Here is a 24,758-nt window from a genome sequence, read left to right as displayed (position 1 = left end):
ATTAAAATTAAATCATCACATCTTGTATATCTATAATGGGTGCAGGGTGTACGATGCATACAAACCTCTGGGACCTGGGGGGGCCCCACCGCACACCCTGCACCCATTTATTCAATACTTACCTCTCTGGAGTCCCACGTTGGCATCGCTGTACAGATCGCCTGGAAAATGCCTGCCACTGCCATTTTTAACAGCGTTTTGCGTATGTACAATAGGGAAATTGCCGGGAAAATAGCAGCTGCGCCATTTCCGCGGTGACCTGCGCATACACAGTAGACTGTGGGACAGACTAGGGCTCAGAGTCTACTGCTGCACTTAGTGCACTGCAGACCGCTAGGTAGAGAGGAGGGGGCCCCAGACGGAGACTGCACACGGGTTCCCCTCCTCTCTTAATATGCCCCTGTATGTGGGTTTTAACCCTGAGGCATTTTGATGGTCTTTGTACGATGCAGATAGTGGGGTGTTGCTTTGTGCTTTCAATGGGGAGACATTAAGGAGGCTGGTTTTGTAAGAAACTCCCCGCAATAACTCTAGGGACTGTGCACCCTCCATGCCTCATTGGGGAAGTGTGTGTGTGGGAAGTGTGTGTGAGTGTGTGTTTTCTGGTTACAGGGCAAAGTGGGTGTCAAATCAGAGAGGAGTTATGCTGCATAATGGTATAATCTCCCCGAAAAGGCGTTGGCTGCCACAGTTTGTAACTGGGTGGCTCACCCATTAGACATGAAAATAGGAAGTAGCCGGAAACCACTATAGGCACCGATGAGCATAATTGAGGCCACTGCTGGCTTGAAGGTTCTCATAGGTGTAGTCTGATCTCTTTACTTTTCTCTTTGCCACCATACCAATGCTAGTTATAAATAATATCAATAAAACTGGTAACCAGATTTACCACCAATTCATGTGTCCGTGACATTATATTAGAGTTTAAGATTAGTTACACGCTGTATAGCAGTATACACCACAAAGAACTCCTTTTACTATCCCTTCTTCTTTGCGACTATGGCACACAAAAATGATCTATCCTTCTTTGTTGCTTACTTCCACCGTGTTACTTGATTTACTGCATACGGCCCTAAATAAGAACAAAAGGAATTCTCACTGCTACAGTAATGTTCCTGTAAAAGATCACTGCGACTCATTAATTGGCTTAACTATCTTAGAGGAAAAAAAGTGAATGTAATACATATGCTGTCCTCTAAAGTGCTTTAAAATCTAATTATTCAATCAGCATTATATAAACTATGAAAGCATGTCCTTAGAAAACCACAATAACAATATATAAAGCTAATTAAATTTGAATCCAGATTGAAATAGCAAGCTAGCTTAAGTTGCAGAGATCACCCTGGCCAAACCTTGGCCTCTAATATCACTTCGTTAAACACCACTTTCATTAAACTAATTTCCATGGTGATAAAAATGAAATGATTACAAATCACACGTCAGAAAAACATTTCACTTTTATTTAATCTTGTGATCCTCTGGGGACAGTAAGTATGTACAGATTATTTCAATGGAAAATTATACTTTACGTATATACAGTAAGTTCTCTTTTTATTCTAGAATGATTCAATGAAATACAAATATATATTAGTAAGTTAACTATGGTAATAATTATAATTAAAAGTAGTTATTCTCCATTTAGTGAATCCCTCTATTGAATATATCCCTGTGTTCCAAATCAATCTCTGACCTTCCTGCTGTTGCCGAGCTACAGTCTCTATTGAGTTCAGCCTAATAAGCAAACATCCGTGAACTACTTCTAGTGGCTAGATGACCATCAAGACAAATGTAGTTCGGGAGCCCAATATGGCTCATCTCTTCTCCAACTAGTGCAAACCTCTGTATCAGGAGAAGCTAAAGCTATCCTATGGTGGTGTGTTATTGTAACAATATAAAGGGTAGTAGTTTGGTTTGGCAGGACCTTCACGTAAAAATAAATATTATGTTGCTAAAAAAGCATAAGGTTTTTAATCTAAACAAATATGTGCAATATTTTGATTCTCCATGGGACTTGGATTTCAGAGTGTTTTAAATAACATCTCAGTTGTTATTTAAACTACTTTAAATATGTACTGTGATGTTTGTGCTTGATTAAGATCCCACAGAGAACTCACATTTTGGCATATAATCTATTTGGATTTTTCACATTTTATTTTCAGCTGAGTGTTCCGTCAGCAATGTGAGATGTGTCTCTATATGTACACTAAAGGCCATAGTAGTTTAGTCTAGCAGTGTACTGGAGTTTTTTGTTCCATTCAGACTAATGGTCTGATTCAGCAAGGATCCGAATTGCAAAGCTGCACGCAGGCAGCTTTAATTGCGATCCATGCTATTATGCAAATGCAGCAGGAGGTATAATACGCCCACTGCTGCATTTGCAGTCCCAGCACTGCAACGGAGGTCACAGGCTGGGATCACCATCGCGATCATCGGTGGTCGCGATGGTAGACAACGCTGGGCCTCCAGGCAGCTGAGTAAAGGCCCCCATACATCAGAGATTGATTGCAGCAATCATGCTATTTGCAATCATTGTATATAAAAATCTTTCCCTTTCTCAATCGATTGCAGAATTGCCACAATCGATTGAAAAAGGGAAAGATTTTTATACACCATCGATTGCAAATTGCACGATTGCTGCAATCAATTGATGTATGGGGGCCTTAAGCCTGCATTGATAAATGCAGATCCTGGGCTGACCATCCCGGAAAACTGAGTGAACACTCCCCCGTTTCCGGGAATACCAGCCAACCCGCCCCTTAAATGCCTCTGCCTGTCAATCAGGCAGAGGCACTCAAGAGAATCTGCGATTAGCAGTGCACTTGCAAGCACTGCTGAATCAGGCCCTAATTATAATTCATCTAGCCTATTACTAACAAAAGTTTTAGTACTTACACAATATTCACAAAGACTAATACATTATGGGTTTTTGGTTGCGGAGTTATAGCAAGAAAGTACAATAACCTTTTAGGGCCATATTCAATTAGGGTGCGAAAAGTCTGTTCTGGACTTTTCGCTCCACATTGGAGCTTTTCTGGGGATAAAGTATCGGGCGCGTGCCCGCTTTATCCCCGTATTTAATTTGGAGCCGGCAAAAACAGGAGCCTGCAGAAAGGTAAGTATCGGGAAAAATAGGGGAATTTTCGGGAATTCATCCTGGGACCCTCCTAATTATGTCCTGACATGTGGATCACTGTGGGTACCCCCATTTTTCTCTACTGAGGGTAGAGTTTTTAAATAGCCGCGGAAGGTGTTTTTTTGCGGCTATGATGAAGAATAGCACTTAGATTTATTTCATTTTTTTAAATTAGTTATTCCTATCAAATTTGCGGTACATGAAAAAGGGGGGTAAGCATATTTTTAAGTCCCTAAAGTTAATTTTAAAAATTCAGCAAAAATGCACCTGCTGCTACTCTGCGCGATGAAGAAAACACCTGCCGCATACTTGGGGACCCCACCAGAATTAATTTCGTTAGTTTGGCATTTTGTTCCCCTATTTTTTTTTCACCCCCAAATTTATAGTTAATTTTTTGGGGTGTCCCGATTTTTTTTTTTTTTTTTTTAAACTTTTTTGACAGTTTTTTTTTTTTTTTGTTAATGAAACTCCCAGGGGTGCAAGCTAATTTTTGTAAGCCTGCACCCCTAAACCCCAATTCTGCACTTTTTTTCACCATGTTAAACATGGTGAAAAGTTATCCCCATTTTATTACAAAGTCTTTGAAATTGAATACAGGGATATTTCAATAAGGCGAAAATGACGTATTAGGTTCGTATTCAATTTGAGGCGAAAAGTCCAGATCCGCGATACTTTTTCGCCGATGACGTCATTTTCGCCTGGTTTGCTTTTACCCCGTATTTAAATTTGAAAGACTTTCCGTCTAGACGGAAAGTCAATGCAATGCACTAGGCGAAAAAGTTTCGCCTATGCATTGCAAGCGGAAAAAAGTGCAGAATTGGGGTTTTGTGGTGCAACATTGCTGGAACCCCCGTGCAGCCTTTAGACAGTCCCCCAAAGGTAAACTGTGTCAAAATGTAAAAAAAAAAACACTAAAGGACACCCCAAAAATTACTTAAAAAAAGGGGGCGAAAAAAAAAAGTTTGGGTACAAAGTTAAAAACTTGCGAACTTGACACTGGGGGGTCCCCAAGTATGGCCCAAGTGTTTTTTTTATTGCAGGTGCTTGCAGAAAGGGGGATTTTTCATGATTTTTCCAACTTCACTTTAACAACTTTTTAATATGCTGACCCCCATTTTCAAATAACACAAATTTGCTGGGATAAGTAATTTTCTGGAAAAAATACTCCAGAATACTATTCTGCACCACGTATACAAAAACGCTATTTAGCAGCTATTGAGCCCGTTTAAAAACACCAAATACCTTCAGCAAGCCAAATCGGGGGGTATCATAGTGAACCCCCATGTCAGGCTGATTTCCCCATTTCTGACATTACTTTTTGCCTGTTTAAGTTTCGCCGGGTCCCGTTTTTGCGTACTTTCAAATTGAAAAAGTATTGCGGCTCGGCTCAAATTGAATACGGCTCTAGGTCTTTTCAAAATTAAAACGTTATTTGACAAATGTGAAGTTACATGATTTCTTGTTACTGCATGGAGCAAAAATAATTTCAGCACAAATCCTTTCATTATCAGCAAGTAGGCAACTAACTCACAGCTGCACAAAATACAGTCATGCAAATACATTACATGGTAATCACTGGATATTAAATAATGACATCTTAATCTAAAATATGTGCATGTTACAGTGGCAAAGAAATTAACCTCTGCTTCACATTTTGTCTTTCGATGAATAAATTTGATTAAAATGTGTAACACACGATAGTTTTACTTATGCATATTAACAACTACAGCAGTAAAGGAGAAAAAATGAAACTACATTTCACTATATAATCCCCCAAAAATACAAAATATTAACTACTGCGAAATAATGTGATCTTGGTATTACCCACAATTTTTTTATTTTCTTTTCTAAGAAAAGCCCCATTAAAATATAACAAAACAGTGGCACTCTCTTCTGTGACTACCAGCACTCTTGAGATTAACCAACTAAGATAAAAACTGTATTAGGTCTATAATCCTGTAAACCGAACTACAAAATTTGATTTGCCATGCCAATTTGGATGCTTCTGCCTTGATCAGGGCCGGCTCCAGGTGGAGTAGTGTCCTGTTCGAATATTGTCCGGTGCCCCCTGCTTCCAAGTGGACGGAAAGGGGGTATGGCCTAATTTCCATAGACCACATCCCTAAATGACGTCATTTGGGGGGATGTATCCGTATGGCACGCCTCCTGTTTAGCATCATGCTGGGGGCGAGCCCAGCACTCCGTCAGCAGCTGGGCTGCCCCAGCCATTTCCCAGCACTGAATAGACGCCGTTCGCATGTGCTCGGTATAGATTCAGCTTCACCGGAACCGCTGCGGTGGTGCCTGAGTGCCCCCAATCACCCGCGGGACACTTCAGCAGGCAGGTGGAACAAGGGAACAGTGCCCGAAAATGGGACTGTCCTGCTGAAATTGTGACTGTTGGAAGGACTGCTCCCTCTATGTGGTGGTGCCCCTGTTCAACCAAACTGGTCGAACTCTCCAAGAGCTGCAAGTCTTTTATGCATACTTTGAAACAGAGCAGGTTTACGGACAGGATACGGCAGTTCTGCTGAGGTGGGCACGAAGGACACGAAGAGCCTGGCTCCATCCAGTTGTCATCTGCATCTCCTCTCCCTGCAATTCTACAATAAAAGGGTTTTGAACAGTCTCCTGATTATGTAACCAAATCTCCACCCATCATAAGAAAAAATGGGGAGATCTCTCCCATCTCATCCAGTAGTTCTAGATGTTGAGAATCAGATAAGGTTTCCCACTATAAAAATTAATGTATATATTCCCTTTAACAGAACTATGTGAAGATGATATGAAGAGGTATGGACTAGAGATGGTCAAACTTGTTTCAATGTGCAATGTTTCAGTGGCAAGCTGTGTATGCAGTTACAGTATGCTTCATTGCATAGAACCAAGTTATATTAGAATATCTGTAAAGCCATCAATTTAAGTTCAAATGATTATAAACTGTATTTTTTTTTACCAAAGTCATCACTGAATTGTATATTCAGTGATGACTTTGGTAAAAAAAAAATACAGTTTATAATTGCTTTGAACTTAAATTGATGGCTTTACAGATATTCTAATATAACTTGGTTATATACAGTTTTCGCTGCTATGCGACATTAGTTGCTTACCAAAAATACATTGAGCTAGAATTAAAACTCTTCCCTATAAACACCACACACAAAACGTAGAGATATTATTATTATTATTATTATTATTATTATTATTATATGTAAATATTTCTAATTACACATTAGATCAGTGGTTCTCAAACTCGGTCCTCAGGACCCCACACAGTACACCTTTTTCAGATTACCCAGCAGGTGCACAGGTGTATTCGTTACTCACTGACACATTTTAAAAGATCCACAGGTGGAGCTAAATATTTCAATTGTGATTCAATGAGTAGACATGGAAAACATGCACTGTTTGGGATCCTGAGGACCGAGTTTGAGAACATGTGCATTAGAAGATACAATGGGGTATATTTACTAAGGTGCGGGTTTTTAGAAGTGGTTTTGTTGCCCATAGCAACCAAATCAGATTCTACTTAACATTTATCTAGCACCTTCTAGAAGGTAATATTCTTCCAGTGACATAGGGCCTGATTCAGCAAGGAACGCACGCACCCACTGAGAAAATATGCTAATCAATGCATACGCACAGCAACAGCAGCACAAGATTCAGATGCCCAGCAATATATAATGCCGCTCACCTCCTTTTACTCTCAGCCTGAGCAGTCCGCAAGATAGTGGAAACATCGGTAACATCGAGAACCATCTACCACATTAGCATAATAGTGGTTGACCTAACCTCACTCAGGATTTGCACAACTTCCTGCACGCAGTGAGAGCTCAGGCTACATAGGACCTCCTAATGGCTAAATTATGCACGTCCCTGCACCGGCGTTGAAACGCACTGACACGCCTGCAATCGGTCGACCACCCCCCATTACCACCTACAAACAGCACTTCCTGTCAATCAATATCGGACCCATACCCAATCGCACTGGCTAGTTCGCGCACGTGCAATGCAATACATACACAGTGCAAAAACATGGCCGAGTGCGTGCGTTCCTTCCTGAATCAGGCCCATAATCTCCATGGTTGAGGAAGATATAGTAGGTGAAGCTTTTCTGATTAATGAAACAATGGCATTTGGCACACAGCTTACAAAGCATTAACACAGTATAAATATTGACTAGAACTGCATAAAATTCTAACATGTTAGTTAAACCCACATAATAAGAAATGAGAAAAAGTGTCAAATAATTTACACCAAGAATAAACATTGCAGCACATTTCCCATAAACCAAAGTTTGGAACATAGCATCTACTAAGCCAAGTGTTAATAATCTAACACACACACACACGGACAGTATTTTATCACGTTTACACATTGAAAAGCCTGTTATATTATGGTGAAGAATACTACAAACTTGATGATCGTGTTTTCGCTAGAATGCAAGCAGGGCAGGGCGCAGAATCGCGACCAGGGCATCCTATGCGTGTGCTGAAGGCGCTCCCGAAAATATGGTGTGGTTGTTCGGGGAGGGGGCGTGTCCTTGTGACAAAAACACAATTTGTCACACTTGTGGGCGTGCCCAGCGCTTATGGAGGTGCTGGGCTTCCACCAAGTTCTCCCCTCAAGGTGAATAGAAGTGCGCATGCACACGGCATCTATTCACCCGGCAATCAGTCACCGCAACTTTTCCAACCCGTGGGACACTGCGACCCACAGGTAGGGAAGACACAGGGCAGGCTGTTTTAATGGGGTGCCAGTAAAATGGCAGGGCGCATTTTGCCCTTTTAAAATTGAGCAGGGCGTGGCGCCTGCTCAAACAGCCTAGCGGGAGCACCTTCAGCATTACAGTATGTTGGGGTGCTGCTGTATTGCGGTACATACTTCATAGCACAGAGTAATTTATTTTTGCCTGAGGTTTGTTTATTCTACCCATTCGCTATACAGCAAACAATAAAATGTTTACTGCACATCTACAATGAAGTTCACTTTTTTTGAAAAGCCTGAAACATACAGATGTTCCTCATACATCTAGCCTCAATACGCCACACAGCGCAACTTGCCTGGCGTGAGTGAGCCTCCAGGTCCTGTGCAATTCTGCTAATGTCGGGCAACTATTTTGACTAGGATGCCCCAGCAGACTGCTGATTAAATTGATATGTGACACTTATATATCTGTGTGCACCCAAGTCTATATATTAAGCACAACAGAACTTGGAAGGAATAAAGCTGTGTCCGCTACATAGTAGCACTACGTACTGTTTACAGATACAGAGACTCACTCACACACAGATATACAAGTGTCACATATCTAATTACTCAGCACAGTCTAATGCATTTTAGGCTAAAATAACGCCAAGCGCCAGCAGAGTCTCACGGAATCTGGTGCGCAGAGAGGGGCTTTTCAGCGTGACTGCAGCAAAGATATATTAGGATACATTTGTAGGTGAAAACGTGTGTCTATTCCATCCAGTATGTCAGGCCAGCTTGCTAGAAAAGTTGTAACATGGCTGACTACACCATCACTTGACAAAAGGAAAAATGAATTAGAAGTTTTGCAATGGGATCACTAACTGGAAAGAGAGCGTAAATACTTTATATAAGCAGTAAGTGCAAAAAATGAACTTTGGTTTTCAAATAGTACTGTAATATGCGATATCCGCATTGGTACAGTAGGTGAGTCACACTCACAACTCAGTGGGAACAGTACTAAGAAATATACAGGCAAACGTTATATTTAATGTATGTTGCTACAAAGTTACAAAGCTGCTGTTATAACAAACTTGTGACTAGTCTTAATGTAAATAACCTGATACAGATTTCTGGCTAAATAAGCCATTTAACTTTAATGGATATTTTGTGAATGGAATTTCCTTTTATGAAATTAGCCACTGAAAAGTACGGACACCTCCTGTTATCTAAAATCAATGCATGAGAGTTTCTATCGTGGCACCAAGAAAATTCCAGCTGAACTCAAAGCCCGGAGCTTTCCTTTATCAGCACATCACTTTCCTCTTTCAGTTAGGAGGAATATGGCAGCTTCCACAAAGACATCTAAACAAATGAAAAAGCGAATATTTATGAAGGATGTTTCTTTTACAGACAACACTAAAATGGTCTTGTCTGAAGGCCTCGGATTTGTCTAAAAAAATGAAGTCTCTACTAATCTTTCGAAAAAGACAACAAAAACATATAGAATTGAAATCTAGAACAAGTTTAGTGTTGCCTATACTCTAAATGGATATTGTTCTTTTTCCCTCCCTAGTAAGTACATTGTTCAGCAGGTAGAACACTTTGGCACAAACACGAGAGCTAGAAATTGCTCTTCATTTACCAATACAAAACGCATTAGCAGTAAAGTACATGCTGTTAGCGGGTACAAAAGCAATGACCTTTCTTATTTAATAGCTATCCTCCGAAGGTGTTACAACCCATGAAACAGAATATACTTACAAGACCTTTCTCTGCAATGTTTACTTCCTCGTGTTAATTTTCCTATTACTGTGCAGGCAAGTCATGAGTAGGCGGAGAAGAAGGAGACAAGCATGGAGAGCAATTCTTAGTTTTCCATAGAGAACAAAGAATTTAAGACTTGTATCTTTCAAGAACATATCCATCCTTTAGCTTGCTACAAGCAGTTGTAGCATGGGTGACAAAATCAAGGATTCCTTTTTTCAAGATACATAAAAAGGTCATTAACCAGAACTGCACTGAAGTGCCAAAAGTAATGGAACAGCAGTATGTAAAGATAACGGGTGGTGGCGTCATCGTACTGTGAGGTCTTGCAAATACCCAGACCTGCATCAGTTGTAATCTTATATCTTGTGAGTCCAGTTTGAACACAGCTCATGGCAAGGCAACTTGAATTATCAGAGTTCGACCGCGGCAGGATAGTGGACACCCGACATATGGGACATTCCACTTCTGAAGTTGTACGGACAATCAAAATTCCTTGATCTACAGTGTCACGTGTGTACTGGGAATACCTCATGGAAGGCATTAGCACCCACCGTGGCAGCGTAGTGGCTGACCACGGGTGCTTAATGGCCAGTGCCGTCTGGCCAGAAATGTTCATCAAAACTGGTTTAAATCCCATCCACAATCAATGCAGGGGGTACAAGACACATATTCAGTGGGTAAGTGCACTGTTCTTTAGCTTCCATGGGATATGGGAGCAGAAGACCCATCAGAGTGGCCCTGTTAATACTACAACACCGGACACTCATGGTTTCGCTAATTGCACCCTGGAGGATTGGCAACATGAGGCGTGGTCCAATGAGTCACGTTTTCGGGTGTTTCGTGCTTATGGTTGGGGCGGGTGTGGTGAGGCCTTGGACCCCAGTTATCAACAAGGGAACGTGCAGGCTGGTGATGGTTCCATAATGGTGTGGCATGGGTTGGGTCCGCTGAACTCCCTGAACATGTAATTGATCGGTAAACGATATTCCTTCATGGATTTCATGTACTACCACAACGATGGAATATTTCAGCAGGATAATGCACCATGTCATTGATCCCAAGTTGTCCCGAATTGGTTCGAGGAGCATCCTGGAGTGTACAGACTAATGCTGTGGCCACCATGTTCGAGACTCCTTCAGTCAGGACTAGCACCCCGCCCACCTGCCTCTGATGTTTTTAATTAGGGACCCAGCATTTGCTGACTGCACAGTCTGTACAGCAAAGCCACAGGTAAGACCAATATGCATTTAGAACTATGTAGCAAGTCAGTTATGGGGTGAATTTTGGGGCATGGTGCCCCTTGAACTGCTCTGTCTGGACTTCTGTGGGGCATCACCACTTAACACTTATTTTAACTCTTTAGATCACTCTGTTTTTTTATTTATGTTACATTTTCACACATTTTTAATTTTTCTAATACTTTCAACACTAAGCAGCCACTTTCACTTACCTAACACTTCACTGTTATTTTTTATTTTGTGTGGTGCCCTGGGGTGGTTTGGTGGTGCCCCATGCCCCAGACATGAACCCCCCATAGTGTTAGGGACTTACCCGATGAGGTTACTTTGATGTCGGTGGGTAAGCTCATAACTTTAGCCAAATTTATGCCAAAAACCTTGTATATGATGTATAATTATTAATGGTTGTATGGTGCATCTGGTCTCTCTCTTTTTTTTCTATGTTGTGACCACCATGTTCGCCTGACATGAACCAAAACGAGAATTTATCAGATGTGGTGGTGAAGTCCATTTGCACCAGGGATCCTGCACCTACAAATATGAGGGAGCTGTTGGAAGCTATCCAAACGGCATGGGTCTACATCTCTTCAGAGGTTTTCTATCCACTTGTAGAATTGATGCCATATCAAGTTGCTGCACTTCACCGGGCTAGAGGGGGGTCCTACACAATACTAGGCACCTATCCCATGACTTTTGGCACCTCAGTGTACGAACTAGTGGATTCTAGTTGGCACATAACCTCCAAAATACAAAAGGATAACTCTCCCCCCCACCCCCAAAATAAAAATAAAAAATTGCATTGGATGGCATTTAAGAAGTGAAAATAAAAATCCTTGCCAGTGCCTGTGCCTCTAGTAGGCCTATACCCTCCATAATTAACTTTATGTTCAACTCAATGGGAAATCACAAAATCACAATGGGGTAAACCAATAGCCCTTGACTTGAATTAAACAGGCCACTGCATAGCATTAAGGATGCTGGCAGATTTGGCAATTACCACATACCTGGTAAAGAAAAAAAACACTAATTATCTGAACCCAATTCAACACGGTTTCTTAAGGTTTTGATGGATATCAGTTTAAAGTAAGAGAATCATTCAATCATGAGGAAGCAGGATTAAAAGCTTTCTGGCAGGATATCGACATCAAGAGCACACTGCACATGGTAGTGATGACATAAGGAAAGCCTTATATGGGTTTATATAGTAAAGTTGCTATTTGTCTGCTGAGCTAACATTTGCAGAAACTGCAAAGCAATAAGTCTTTTTATTCATTACCATCTTCTGCTTGATAAATGAGATGAGGTACATTGAATAGGAGGTCATCAAGGCAAGTTTATTTATAAAATAAAATAAAAAGTCTGGAGAATATTTTATTTGTTTTATATGTTATTTTATGTTATTTCCCATTAATATAGTAAAATCTCAGTAACATATCCCAATTTATTTATTAATTTCTAAATCTATCTGAATAGTACTATTCTCTACAAAGAGCCCTTTGTCTAAGTATTACCAGCACAATCTATATTTGTGCATTACAAGCAAAAATCCATATTATGCTCTCACTATACAGAGGGTGAGCACGAGATAATACATCGCTGGGATAACGTATGTAGAAATACAGAGTTCAAGAACCCATAATGTAAAAGAACATAGCATTAAAAATAAATATGTATTGTCTAGTAACTTCACAAAACAAAGAAAGGAAAAAGAAAATAAAAATACAGGCCAGGCTTTAAAATGTCCAATATCACCAGAGATAAGTATGTAAAATGAGAAGACATAGTAAGCAGCACATAGTCAAGCACTGGAAAAATCTCAGCCTCAAAATAGTATATTGTACTTTGGAATACAAATAAAAGAATTTAACATAACAACTCTGCACAGAAGGTAAGAGGACAACGGCATCTGAGAACTGCAATACTACTGAAATGGGGTTGGATACAGTATCCAGAGAGTCAGAATCCCGAAAGAATTAGGTAAGTATCCTAACCCCTAGGTTATTCTGACTGAAGTCTGGAGTCTGGCGCCAGTGTTCAGACCGCCGGGATGCCGACTACATTCCGTTGAAATGATATATATGGATATTTTTGTAACTAGGGGCCATGATGTTACCTCCCACTTAAGCAGTGAAAAATGGCCCACTTTGAAATAAGGAGGGGATTCCTGCGTTAGCAACTATAAACGCATTTAATATATTACAAATAAGAAATGAAAAATAGGGAGAATAAAAGATAAGGAATAATATAGTAAGAGTTATGGTAGACTTACCTTTGTTAACTTTTTTCTTTGAGGTCCAGAAGGTCCACAAGGATACCATGGGAAAATGTGGTTGGAGTGAGGTCCAGAAGGTCCACAAGGATACCATGGGAAAATGTCCTCCTCCACATACAGTATATCCTGCCTCTGGCCACAGGCATTCAGTTTTCTAAACAAGCCCAAGGCAGGAAAAGGAAAGAGGAGAAGGAAGGACAATGTACACCACAAACACTCTCGCAGAAGACGAGGGGAATCTGTGACCGAGAGAAAAATTACCCAATGAAGCCAAGTGTGTCAGGGTGGGTGCCCTGTGGACCATATGGATCTCAAAAGAAAGAGTTAACAAAAGGTATGTCTATCCTTAATTCTTATTTTCTTCTTCAGGGTCCATTGGGGGTCCACAAGGATACCATGGGGATGTCCTAAAGCAGTTCCCTTAAGGGTGGGGACGCTCCTGAGCAGAAAGGAGAATCCGCCGCCCAAAGGAAGCATCCTGAGAGGCAAAGGTGTCAAAGGCGCAGAAGCTATGAAAGGTGTGGACAGAAGACCACGGGGACAACATGCACAATTGTTCAGCAGAGGCACCACGTTGAAACGCCCACGATGGTCCCACAGACCAATGTGTTGTCACTGTGTTTGGAACAGGGAGATCAGCCTGCGTGTAAGCCTAAGAGGATAGTTATGCGCGGCCATTTCGCCAGAGTTTGCTTTTTAGCTGGCCAGTGTTGTTTGTGAAAACCATACAACACAAAAAGAGCGTCTGATTGTCTAAAAGCGTTTGTACGATCTACATAGATACGGAGAGCACGAACCACATCCAGGGAGGCTTCAGCTACAGAAAAGTCTGAAGACTGGAAGGCTGGAACCACAATCTCTTTATTCACATGAAAACGTGATACTACCTTAGGAAGAATCAAAAAGACAGCGATTCCAGAGCCTTTTTGGATCTCGCATCTGCTTCCAGTACCTTAATCAAAGGGCTCTATGAGCAACAACCGTAGCTGCCGGCTGATGCTTTAGAAACCAGGAGTCCAGCATCTATTGCAGCTTCTCTCATACAGGAGGCTGCTTCCCCTATGTGGGAGATAAATGTCAGCTGTTCCCTGGTAGCATTTGGTAGATTGTCTTCCAATGCCCCCCTCCATTTTTCAACAGCCTTGGATACCCAGGCCACAGCCATAGCCATCCGGGTAACCGCTCCAGACAATGAAAACACTGATTTAAGACAGGTTTCAAGTCTTCTATCTGTGGGATCCTTAAGGGAAGATGCAGAAGAGTATAGGCAATGTAGAGCTCCTGACTAAATGAGTCACATGAACATCCACAGTAGGAGGGACTTCCCACTTAGTACATTTGGTAGGTGGGAAAGGACACAAAGATGCTAATCTTTTTGTAACATGGAACCTTTTATCAGGAGTACTCCATTCTTCTCTCATGAGTTCAGTGAGCTGCTCAGACTTATGATCCACTGTAGAAGTTTGGTCCTCCTCTCCTGAGATAGATCCTGGAGAAGAACCCGGCGCATCATCTGATTCCTCCGATGATGTGTCAGAATCTACAAGCTGGGTGGACTGACAAGATGATACTGTCTGTTTGGATGCTTTAATGGCTACCGGTCTGTTTGCCTGCAACATTTGTTGAAATGCAGCAGCTGACAGACGTACTCTGACTTGAGTGGGCATAAATATCCAACCAGGATGGATGTATAAGGGGGGAAAATATAGCAGGCTGGAAATGCTGTATCCCATTTTGGGAAGCAGCGTGGGAGAAGCCAAATGGTCCACTAGCTGCGTCTTAACCTGAGACAAGGAGGACACCCAAGATGGCTCCTGTACAGGGGCTGGTAGACTGGACTGGTGAGGTGGCTCTTTATAACAAATAGCACACAAACTATCCTGTATAAAATCCTGAGGGGACAAGCCCACCAAAAAGCTTTTACATGAAACCAGCACCGGGGCCTCAGTCCGGTTACTGGTGTTGCTGAAGAAACAAATAAGAAATAAAAAGCTTGGGACTGTTCAACAGTCCCTCCTGTTAGAAGGTGTAACTGATCCTGTCGCATCAAACAAAAACTGAATGCGTGTGGCCAGTTTTGAGCCTGGATCACTTCAACCACATTTCCTCAATGGTATCCCTGTGGACCCCCTATGGATCCTGAAGAAGAAACACTAGTCTTTTGGGCTAATCTTTTGCCTGGTCGCTAGTTATTGTGCAGATATTTGTTTCTCTTTTCTCTTCATATCCCTGCATCTCTAACCTCCTCCTGTCCTTCCCCATTTTCCTCCTGTCTGCTCCATGTTCTTCCCCTTTTCAAAGTTTTACTCCCCTCTACGCCAGAGTTCTTACCCCTTTTCTTCGCAGGGTGTCTACTCTGTTAGTTTGTCTGCCAAATATAGATGTGTCTCATACACTAGGACTTTTAGTTACGCCAAACAACCCCCGTCTGTGCGTCAGGTCCCGGGTGACTCGGCCGCGTGTCTTTTTCCCTCAAAATGTGCATCTTTTTCGCAAAATAAAACTGGAATCGATAAAAACTACTTTGCTAGATTGCACTGATCAATTTGTTGTGCAACATTTGTACACCTGTGTGAGAATGAGTATGAATCCGTGTATGATGCAGTAGCTGCGGCTTTTTCTCATGCTAAGTTTCGTTGTGCTCCATCTGCTGTAATTTCTGCGTGATTTAAGTAGCAGCCCAGCGTCTCTAGTACACAGAGTGGTGTTTCGCTGCATCTGTGTTGCAAATAAAACGCAATATTTAAAGAAAAAGACACTATGCTACACCTCTGAGTGGCTCAGTTGTGCCAGGCGTCTAGCCCCTAGGTGTATGAGGACACATCTGTACCTGTGGGAGAGGAGAGACTGTGGTGCCCGAGCAGCCAGAGAGAGCTGTGAGGGGAGGTAGGGGGCAGGGCATCCCTGCAGCCCTCTACTGAGTCGTCTGTGCTAGACTTATGGTACATACACACGGGACAATAGTTAACGATAACGATATCGTTGAGCGATATCCCGGGTGTGCTGGATAATCGATATCGATCATCCAGCACAGCACCAACGATATCCATAGTAACCTTGTCGATATCGACCAGGTTGGCTTGCATGCACGGGCGATGGACGATATAGTTATCGTCCATACGTGCCCGCGCATCGCAGGTCGTTGGTGGGTTTGGAGGCAGAGAAAAATTTACGATATGAATGATAACGATATGATCGATATTGTTATTGTTCATATCGTGGATTTACCGTGCGTACGAACCATTATTATTTACATAATATAATAGCACTGGGAAGATGGGGAGGCACCGCAACAGTATTCTACTGTATAGAACAATTCTTTATGATACAGAGGTCTTATGTACTAAGCCTTGGAGAAAGATAAAGTGGACAGAGATAAAGTACCAACCTATCAGCTCCTGTCATTTTTCAAAAACAGCCTGTAAAGTGACAGTTGGGAGCAGATCGGTTGGTACTTTATTCCCATCCACTTTATCTCTCTCCAAGGCTTAGTACATAGACCCCATAGAGAGAGGTCCTACTATAATAATGGGAATCAATGTAAAATAGAACAATGGTGATAATTTGGTTGACTAAAGAACGGATTAGTGCACTATATCACCCTTTTTCTCTTTTCCAGCATAATATAATAATTAAGAAGGTGGGATTATGGGCAATAACGTATACTTTGCCTGTCCATAAAATGCTTAGCAGTGAAGGGAAACAGATTAAGAGCTCTATTTATAAAAGCTTTCTAAACCCTATCTCCTGCAAAGATGACTGTTTTTGTCAGAAAAATGGTAAATTCCTATTTACTAAAGGCGATCAAAAAGTACTGCAAGTTAGCCATTGCAGGGGCTCACTGATAAATAGCATGAGGCCACTTAACACTATTGCCATCTTGGGAACAGAGCAGGCCAAATTTTTTATTTTTTTTCCATCTACAACTGGAAGCGAAAGTCTCAAAAGTCTGGGCATCTGGTGCATCTGTTTGACCTGCAGAGCTTAATTATGAATGTGTAGAGGGCTCAAGGAATGCCCAGTGAAGCAGTAATACACCTCTTACTGCTGTCAGCCAGTATTGGCAGGGAGTCAAGTACCATACAGTTGCACTGGAAATATTTTAATGGCACATTGGGCTGAAAGAAAAAGAAAATCTATTGCTGCAATACAAAATATTTCTTATTGCCTAATATTCATAAACAGGCCCTTAAGAATACAGTGTCATTTATCAGACCACATGGTTGGACAAAAACACACCTCTCAATGAAATGCATATAATATGATCAAACATTCTTTAAATATTAGAGTACTATAATAACATACAGTGGGCTCTATTTATAGAGATTTCTCTGTAGGTAGTAGTACTGTTCATATGGCTTTAACGCGATAATTTAAAAATTTTTGTATTAACTAAAAAAGGAATGCCTCCTGCAGTCCTCGGATGTATCCCGGTATCTACATCCCTGGACGAACTTCTGAAAAGCTAGGGGGGAGATGTACTAAAAACTCTAAAAAGTGATAAACCACCAGCCACTCAGCTCCCAACTGTCATGTTACCAGGGGCTGGCTGGCAAATGCATGCAGGTGGCCCTGGCAGAGGAGTAGTGTGTAGCCAGGGTGCCTGAAGAACGTGCATGCTACGCCCCCCCCCCTCAAGTGTTCCAGGGAGGAGGCGGGTCCATATGGGATTAATGTAAAGTAAAATAAAGATTAGGGGAAGCCCGTCATGGTGCCCATATGCAGTGCCCCAGGAGAGGACCCCCTTATGCAGGCCTCCAGTAGTGCCTCCAGTAGTGATCCCCCCTATGCAGTGCCCCTTATACAGTGCCCCCAGTAGTAAGCCCCTTATATAGTGCCCCAAGTAGTGGTCTCCCCTATGCAGTGCCCCTTGTGCCCCCAGTAGTGAGCCCCTTATATAGTGCCCCCAGTATTGGTACCCCCTATGCAGTGCCCCTTATATAGTGGCCCCAGTAGTAATCCACCTCCCATGCAGTGCCCCCAATAGTGGTAACCCTTATTCAGTGCCCCTTAAATAGTGGCCCCAGTTGTAGTCTCCCCCCTATGCAGTACCCCCAGTATTGCCCTTTATATAGAGCCCCCAGCAGTGGTCCCTCGATGCAGTGCCCCCAGTGGTAGTCCCCTCCCTCCTATGTAAAGCCCCTAGTAGTAGTCTCCTCCCCCACTATGCAGTGCCCCTAGTAGTGGTCCCCTCCCCTTGCAGTGCCCCTAGTAGTAGTCCCCTGATTGGAGTGCCCCTAGTAGTAGTAGTCCCCCCATGGTATTGCCCCCAGTAGTAGTCCCCCCCCTTGTAGTGCCCCCAGTAGTGATCTCCCCCTTGTAGTGCCCCTAGTAGTAGTCCTCCCTCCTTGTAGTGCCCCAAGTAGTGGTTCCCCCCTGTAGTGCCCCCAGTAGTGGTCTACCCCCTTGTAGTGCTCGCCCCCCCCCCCAGTTGACACGTAATAAAAAAAAATAAACCACTTACGTGAATCCCCGCTCCCACCGCTGTCATCCGCTCCTCCGTCCGTCCTCACGGGCCGGGCCGCTCTGCATTATGGAAGAGATGTCATGACACCTCTCCCATTACCCACTGCGGGAGCCGGAAAATGGAGCGGCTCCTGCAGTGGGCGCAGCAGCTGCTAATGAGAGTCTGTCAGACTCTCATTGGCTGCTGACCAAAACAAACACACAGCTGCGGAGCCAGTGACTATGTTTGTCACTGTGTAGTGCTGACCGAACTCCGGCCAGTCAGTGCTACACACGCGGTGCAGCCTGTGTAATAGACACACAGACTGCCCGCGGCCCTCATGGCGCTTCGGCCCGCGGAGCACATGATACCCTGTCCCTCAGCCCAGCCCGCCTCTGCATGTTATAGGCTGTGTTTGAAAAATTACAGTTGGGAGCTGAGTGGTTTATCACTCTCCAGTTTATCACTTTTCAGAGCTTAGTACCTCGTAGGGCTTTTCATATATCCCTGACTGTGTGTCAGTAGAGCATATAAGCGGGCATTTGACATTTGTGCACTTAACTAAGACACTTATCTACAGACAGAGCATATGTGAGCTGATATGGTCAGGTATGCCTAGTAAACACTTCAATTTTCACCAGTACTGTGCATGTGCAAAGAGGAAAATGCGCATGTGTAGTACAACTTTTGACCAAGATCGCAGATGGACAATTACAGCATAATGCCATCTTAAAATGGCATTGAACTTTTATCCGCTTACCTCAGAATATTGAATTGTTGGCCAGTCGCTTTCCCCACATTTGTACACGGTGAAGCAAACTGGGAGACTGCAGAGGAAATGTTAGAATTTCCCGGTACTTGTGTAGCCTGGAGCATTTCATCACTGATAAAGGGCTTTTCACAGCTTTTGAACAAGTGTCTTCAAACAAATTAATGTATACTAAAACTTTGTGCACAAATGTATTTGAGGAAATGTCACTAGATTTCAAAAATAGAGATGGCGAGTTTGACAAAGCTTTATTAGTTCTACTCTAAATATAAAAGATGACCTAACAAGGCAGAAGGAAGGGCCATTAGGATGTACACTATGAAAATCATTCAAGTTAATGTGAGTTACTATTCCAGTAAGTAAAGTATTTTAAGATCACACATTTGTTTTTAATAAACAATTTATTAACATAAATCAAAGTACATATTTACCTCAGTTTAAAACCTGCTGACAATAGTAATAGTCTGCTGAAATGTGGCTGTTTTTATCCTGTCAAAACATTAATTCAAGATTTACTGTAACTAAGCTCTTAAGGCTGTAGAAGCTGTGTGTTAAAGACTGCAGTCATACACTGGCACTTCTGATAGTGAAATGGAAGCAAATATCATAGACTAAGCAAACAGACTTCCTGTGAAATTAGATAGGAAACCTCAATTCCCATCACAGCCTTTTACAGTGGTTACAAGTGGCTCCTTCAAAGTGCTGATAAGAATTCATTCAGCTTTAAAGTGATTTGTCTACATCTCAAACTGGAATTCTGACAGAACGCTAAATAAGCCTGGGATCACTGCCCAGTTTTGCCCAAACAATCACTAAAGAACATAAAAACACATATGTACGTTGCTACCTAATTCCATTTGGACATTACCACAGTGTATTTCAAGTCCCTTTCTATGTATTTGTGTGATTGTTCGAACCACAGAATGTACTTAATGGGTCAGACGGATTTCAAAACCCAAGTCGGGGTCAGAGAGTTAACGTTAAAGAGAAGAATTGTTTAGTGTGGTGTCTTATTTTGCTAGGATAGTGCCTATTAGCTGCAAAGAGGATGTTGTTATTGGAAGGTTTTAGGAGTTATTAGTTGGTTTTTGAGTATTGTTCTGCCTCTTTTTACAAGAATTATCTTCACTCCATCCCTATTGAATCTGTCTGCTTTTTTTGGCGGGAAAGAATGGCAGTCCAGGGGCCATCTTGCTGCAGTCTTCTAATGCGCTCCCTTCAATACACTGGATAGGCTGATTTTACCCTACTGCAATCAGCGAAACTGCTCATCAGAGTAAGCTTTCAGTGTATTGTATGGATGCCGGATACCTGCCACTTGCCTTTGAAAAAGGGATAGTTGGCCCTTGCAAATTATTTTTGTCATTGTTGCATTGTGAAGTAGTCATTGTTGCATTGTACGGAAGTCATTGAATAGCTTTGCTTTTATTTTTTTATTTCACCACCAAAATGTTATGATTTAATAACAATTTACCAAATTGTTCAATGCCACATTGTTTTGACTGCATTATAGATGTTTATTGAAAGGTTTATATTGTAGTTCCTTAAGGTATCTGATGTTAGGGTATTTATTTAAAGAATAACATTAACATTGTAAATTATTAAGATTATTATGTGTTTTGTGTAATTGAGTTTGTAATATGCAACCTGTTGTGCTAGGCGAAACAGCAGTTACATGCGCGGGTGGGGCTCAACAGCTCCTAAATATCAGGATACCTGAGTATGAGGCGGGGCACAGTTTTAATATTAATATAAATTGTGGATGATTTTTAAAACATAAATATCAAGACTACTTGTCTAGAATCATGTCAAGGGAGGAGTATTACATTTACCACTATGTGCTGGGAATTTAGTTTGGTGATGTGATCTTACATGTAACAGTCATCTCCGCACAATCTTGCAATACAATTTCAAGCTCCCGGACAAGATTTTACGGCAAAAACACATTTTTTTCCCTTGTAGATTGTAGAATTAAGGCACGATTATTGCCCAAATTCCCGGGAATGGTCATTTACAATTGAATTGCAAGAGGTGCGGGGGTGCATTTCATGAAAATAAGTTGCGTTGCATCTGATATCTAAGGCACAAATTCACACTCCCAAACTCCCACTGAACTGACCCCCACCCCCCCTAGGTGTTTCGGGAGGGGGGTCAAATATAGAAAAGAAAGCTATTTAGCTTATCAATAAAATAGTGAAGCTTGTTTCTAATAATTGAGTTGGATAACTTCAAATAAATATATATATTTAAGTCATTGCCACATTTAAAGGAAGCTTAAAAACAATTCTTAAATCCTTCTCCACACACATTTAGAATTGCAGCACTAACCATTTTTTACAATGGCTAACAGCAGTCAGTTTCTCCTAATAAAGGTTAACCACAAAATTCTAATCCAGCTGCAACAATTATTGCCGGTAACAGTTACAGTTACAAGTGGAACAGTGATTGCAGTAAAAAAGATTCCACATGTAAAGACGGGCAACACTGCAATGTTCTTTCATTCTTAAAACTGAATGCCTAAACTTCTTATTAGATGTCACCACTCTGGGCGTATGTTATTTTACACGATTTACAAATGCTGACAAAAGGTTATATATATATATATATATATATATATATATATATATATATATATATATATATATATATATATATATATATATATCTTCCTTACAATATATAATCAATCCTTTTTTTACTTTTTAAACATTTGCATTATTTTGCAATGCTTATTAATAAAACTAAACACATCAGTTAAAACTTCATTTAAGTAAGTAAACACAGGCATTCTCAGCAAAGATTTTATTTATCTCGTTGCTGTGCTGGAGGGCACAGGCACAAGAGTGAATGCTTTAACAGAGACAGCTCAGTTAGAATTAATTTAAGAAGGCAGCTACGTGTTTAACGTACCCTAATTCAAACACAGCAAGGAGTGAGACAAGCTTTGTATCAGGACATAATTGTAATAACAGGTCAACATTCTCGCATACACGTTTGACAGCCATAATAATCCATGTGTTGACAGAATAACCTACAATAAACTGTAAAACTAAATATTGGCTTAAAACCATCTGTCAGAAGGGATATTTAAAAACCTCCAGTAATTGAACACTAGTAAAAAAAAAAAAAAAAAAAAAAAACCTCTAAAAAGAGTCTTTGTTACTGATAAACAAGACAAGAGATAAGCAATTCTATATACAAAAACCCAATTTCACATTTGAACAAAAAAAATTAAAATCAGTATGTTTCTAATTGTAAACTGATGTGTGATTTAATTGATTTCAACTTTATGTCTACAGATTTTCCACTTATTTCATCTTTATCTTTATGCTGGAAGCTTGGCAGTAGAGCTGGATTTCACTGCATCATTAATCACTAGTACAGAAAACACTAGTCTGAAAGTGTCGAATTTTCCTGTGATACCTCCTAAATGGGTACTGGAACACGGCAGACACCATGAAAGCATGCTTTCTGGTTTCTATTTACCAGATGTGCAGTAGTATATTTTATAGAATATAACATGCTCTATCAGAGGTTATGTAATGTGGATAGCATAGTCTTTTCCTAAGACTTAGGCCCGTATTCAATTAGAGGCGAAAAGCTGCGAGCAGTGAAAAAGTTTTGCAGATGCGATAGCTTCACCTCATTTGCCTGTTTGTACACAAAGTTAATGTATTTTCACAATGCACGCAACCACTTTTCACCCTATTCAATTGCAAAACAGGTGAAAACGCGGATGTGCGAATGCCGAGACTAGTAAACAGGACTGTTTTTTGGGGGTAAAACAGTCTGTACCCCAAATAAAGCCTAAGTGACCCTGGTAATCAGTATAGAAGTGTATTAATAGCTCTAATAAAAGTATTTTGTGTACCTAAAGCGAGTAAATGGGCTGTTCTATGCACTTTTGCATTAGTGTGGAAAAATGAGACACAGCATTTTTTTTGGAGCTAAAAAAAATGTTGGAGTTAAATTGGGGGTACATAAAATGGGTACTAGTATATTTTTGTTTTAATAAAGTGCATTTTAATTTATTTATTTTTTTTTAAAACACCTGCAGCAGCCCCCTGCAATCCTAAAAACACCTGTCCCATCCATACAGCCCTGCAAAATACCTGACACAGTACTTTAGACACATTTTACAGCACTTTTTACTTTCTCGCCCCAAAATTTACAACATATTTAGGGGGTATTTCGATACCATATAAAGTTTTTTTGCCTTAATAGTCATTAGGGGGTATCCAAAGGGTTCTGAACCAAGTCCCCACATTTTTAGCCCAAAATAAGAGATAGTGCCTTTGGGTGGAGAAACTTTTTCACCTGCTTTAGCCTATGGAGTTTTCAACATGCGAAAACGTTCCAGAATTGAATAGGGCGATACTTCAGAAAGTGGCGAAAACATCGCAATTGCGGCTTTTCGACTCTAATTGAATACAGGCCTTAATGGTAAAAGGAACCATTACTTAGTGTAACAGCATAAGTATTGGATGTTTAAACGCAAATATCTAAATAAAGGTGAAGTCCAAAGAAATACCAGTATGCCATGTAAAAGTTGTTTTGTTACACCTATTTTCTCTGCTAAATGGAAGGCTTAGACATCAACATGGCAGCAAGTGTAGGTGTACAAACCTTTTCCCCTCCAGCACCTTGTATCAAGCACAGGACAAAAGTTGCATTCTAAGCTGCAGAACTATATGTAATTGCAAGTACCGTATACTGCACATTTGGGATGTGATGGGAAGACATGCTTATTTTAGCAGATGGCAGTAAAGCTCCCCCTCCCCCTTAAAAAAACTGGAGTGTTTCATGTCCTCATAATAAAAAGTTAAATACTGGTTTAGTCTCCCATATCCAAAATGTTTGGGACCAGAGTTATTTTGGATATTGGATTTTTCTGTATTTTGGAATATTTGCATACCATAATGAAATATATTGGAAATGGGACCCAAATCTAAACGCAGAATGCATTTGTGTTTTGAATACAACTTATACACACAGCCTGCAGGTAATTTTATACAATATTTTTAATATTGTGCATCAAACAAAAATTCATTTGTTTCATATACACCTTATACACACAGCCTGAAGATGATGTTATACAATATTTTTAATAATTTGGTGCCTTAAACAAAGCTTGTGTACATGAACCATCAGAAAGGAAAAGGTGTCACTATCTCAGTCGTGCTAAAATAAATCCGTATTTCAGAATATTTGGATATGGGAGACTCAGCCTGTATATTAATGTATATGATCAGAATCGCTTTGGTCTTCTGTGCAGAATCTCTGAGCCCTCTTGTGCCTTCTCTGTACACTTTATTGACTTATTGTGCAGAGCTATGTCTTTCAATACCCTACTTTTTGTATTTTTACACTTTTATTTTTATCAGTGACCTGTTCTCACGTCTGTTCAAAAATCAATAAATACATTTTAAAAAAAAAGTACA

At 40.9% G+C, this 24,758-nt stretch overlaps 1 protein-coding gene across 1 annotated transcript in view; it reads right to left on the bottom strand.

Annotated features, from left to right (window-relative positions):
• The window catches only part of TMTC2 (transmembrane O-mannosyltransferase targeting cadherins 2), a 318,581-nt gene that overhangs the window by 250,823 nt on the left and 43,000 nt on the right, over nucleotides 1–24,758 (bottom strand). The gene's annotated exons all lie outside the window — the stretch shown is intronic.

Source organism: Taudactylus pleione, unplaced genomic scaffold (assembly GCF_031769625.1).
Source record: "Taudactylus pleione unplaced genomic scaffold, aTauple2 ptg000040l, whole genome shotgun sequence".
In the NCBI taxonomy this organism is placed as follows: Eukaryota; Metazoa; Chordata; class Amphibia; order Anura; family Myobatrachidae; genus Taudactylus; species Taudactylus pleione.
The sequence above is the reverse complement of the archived record's forward strand: the minus strand, read 5'-3'. Positions and strand labels throughout refer to the sequence as shown.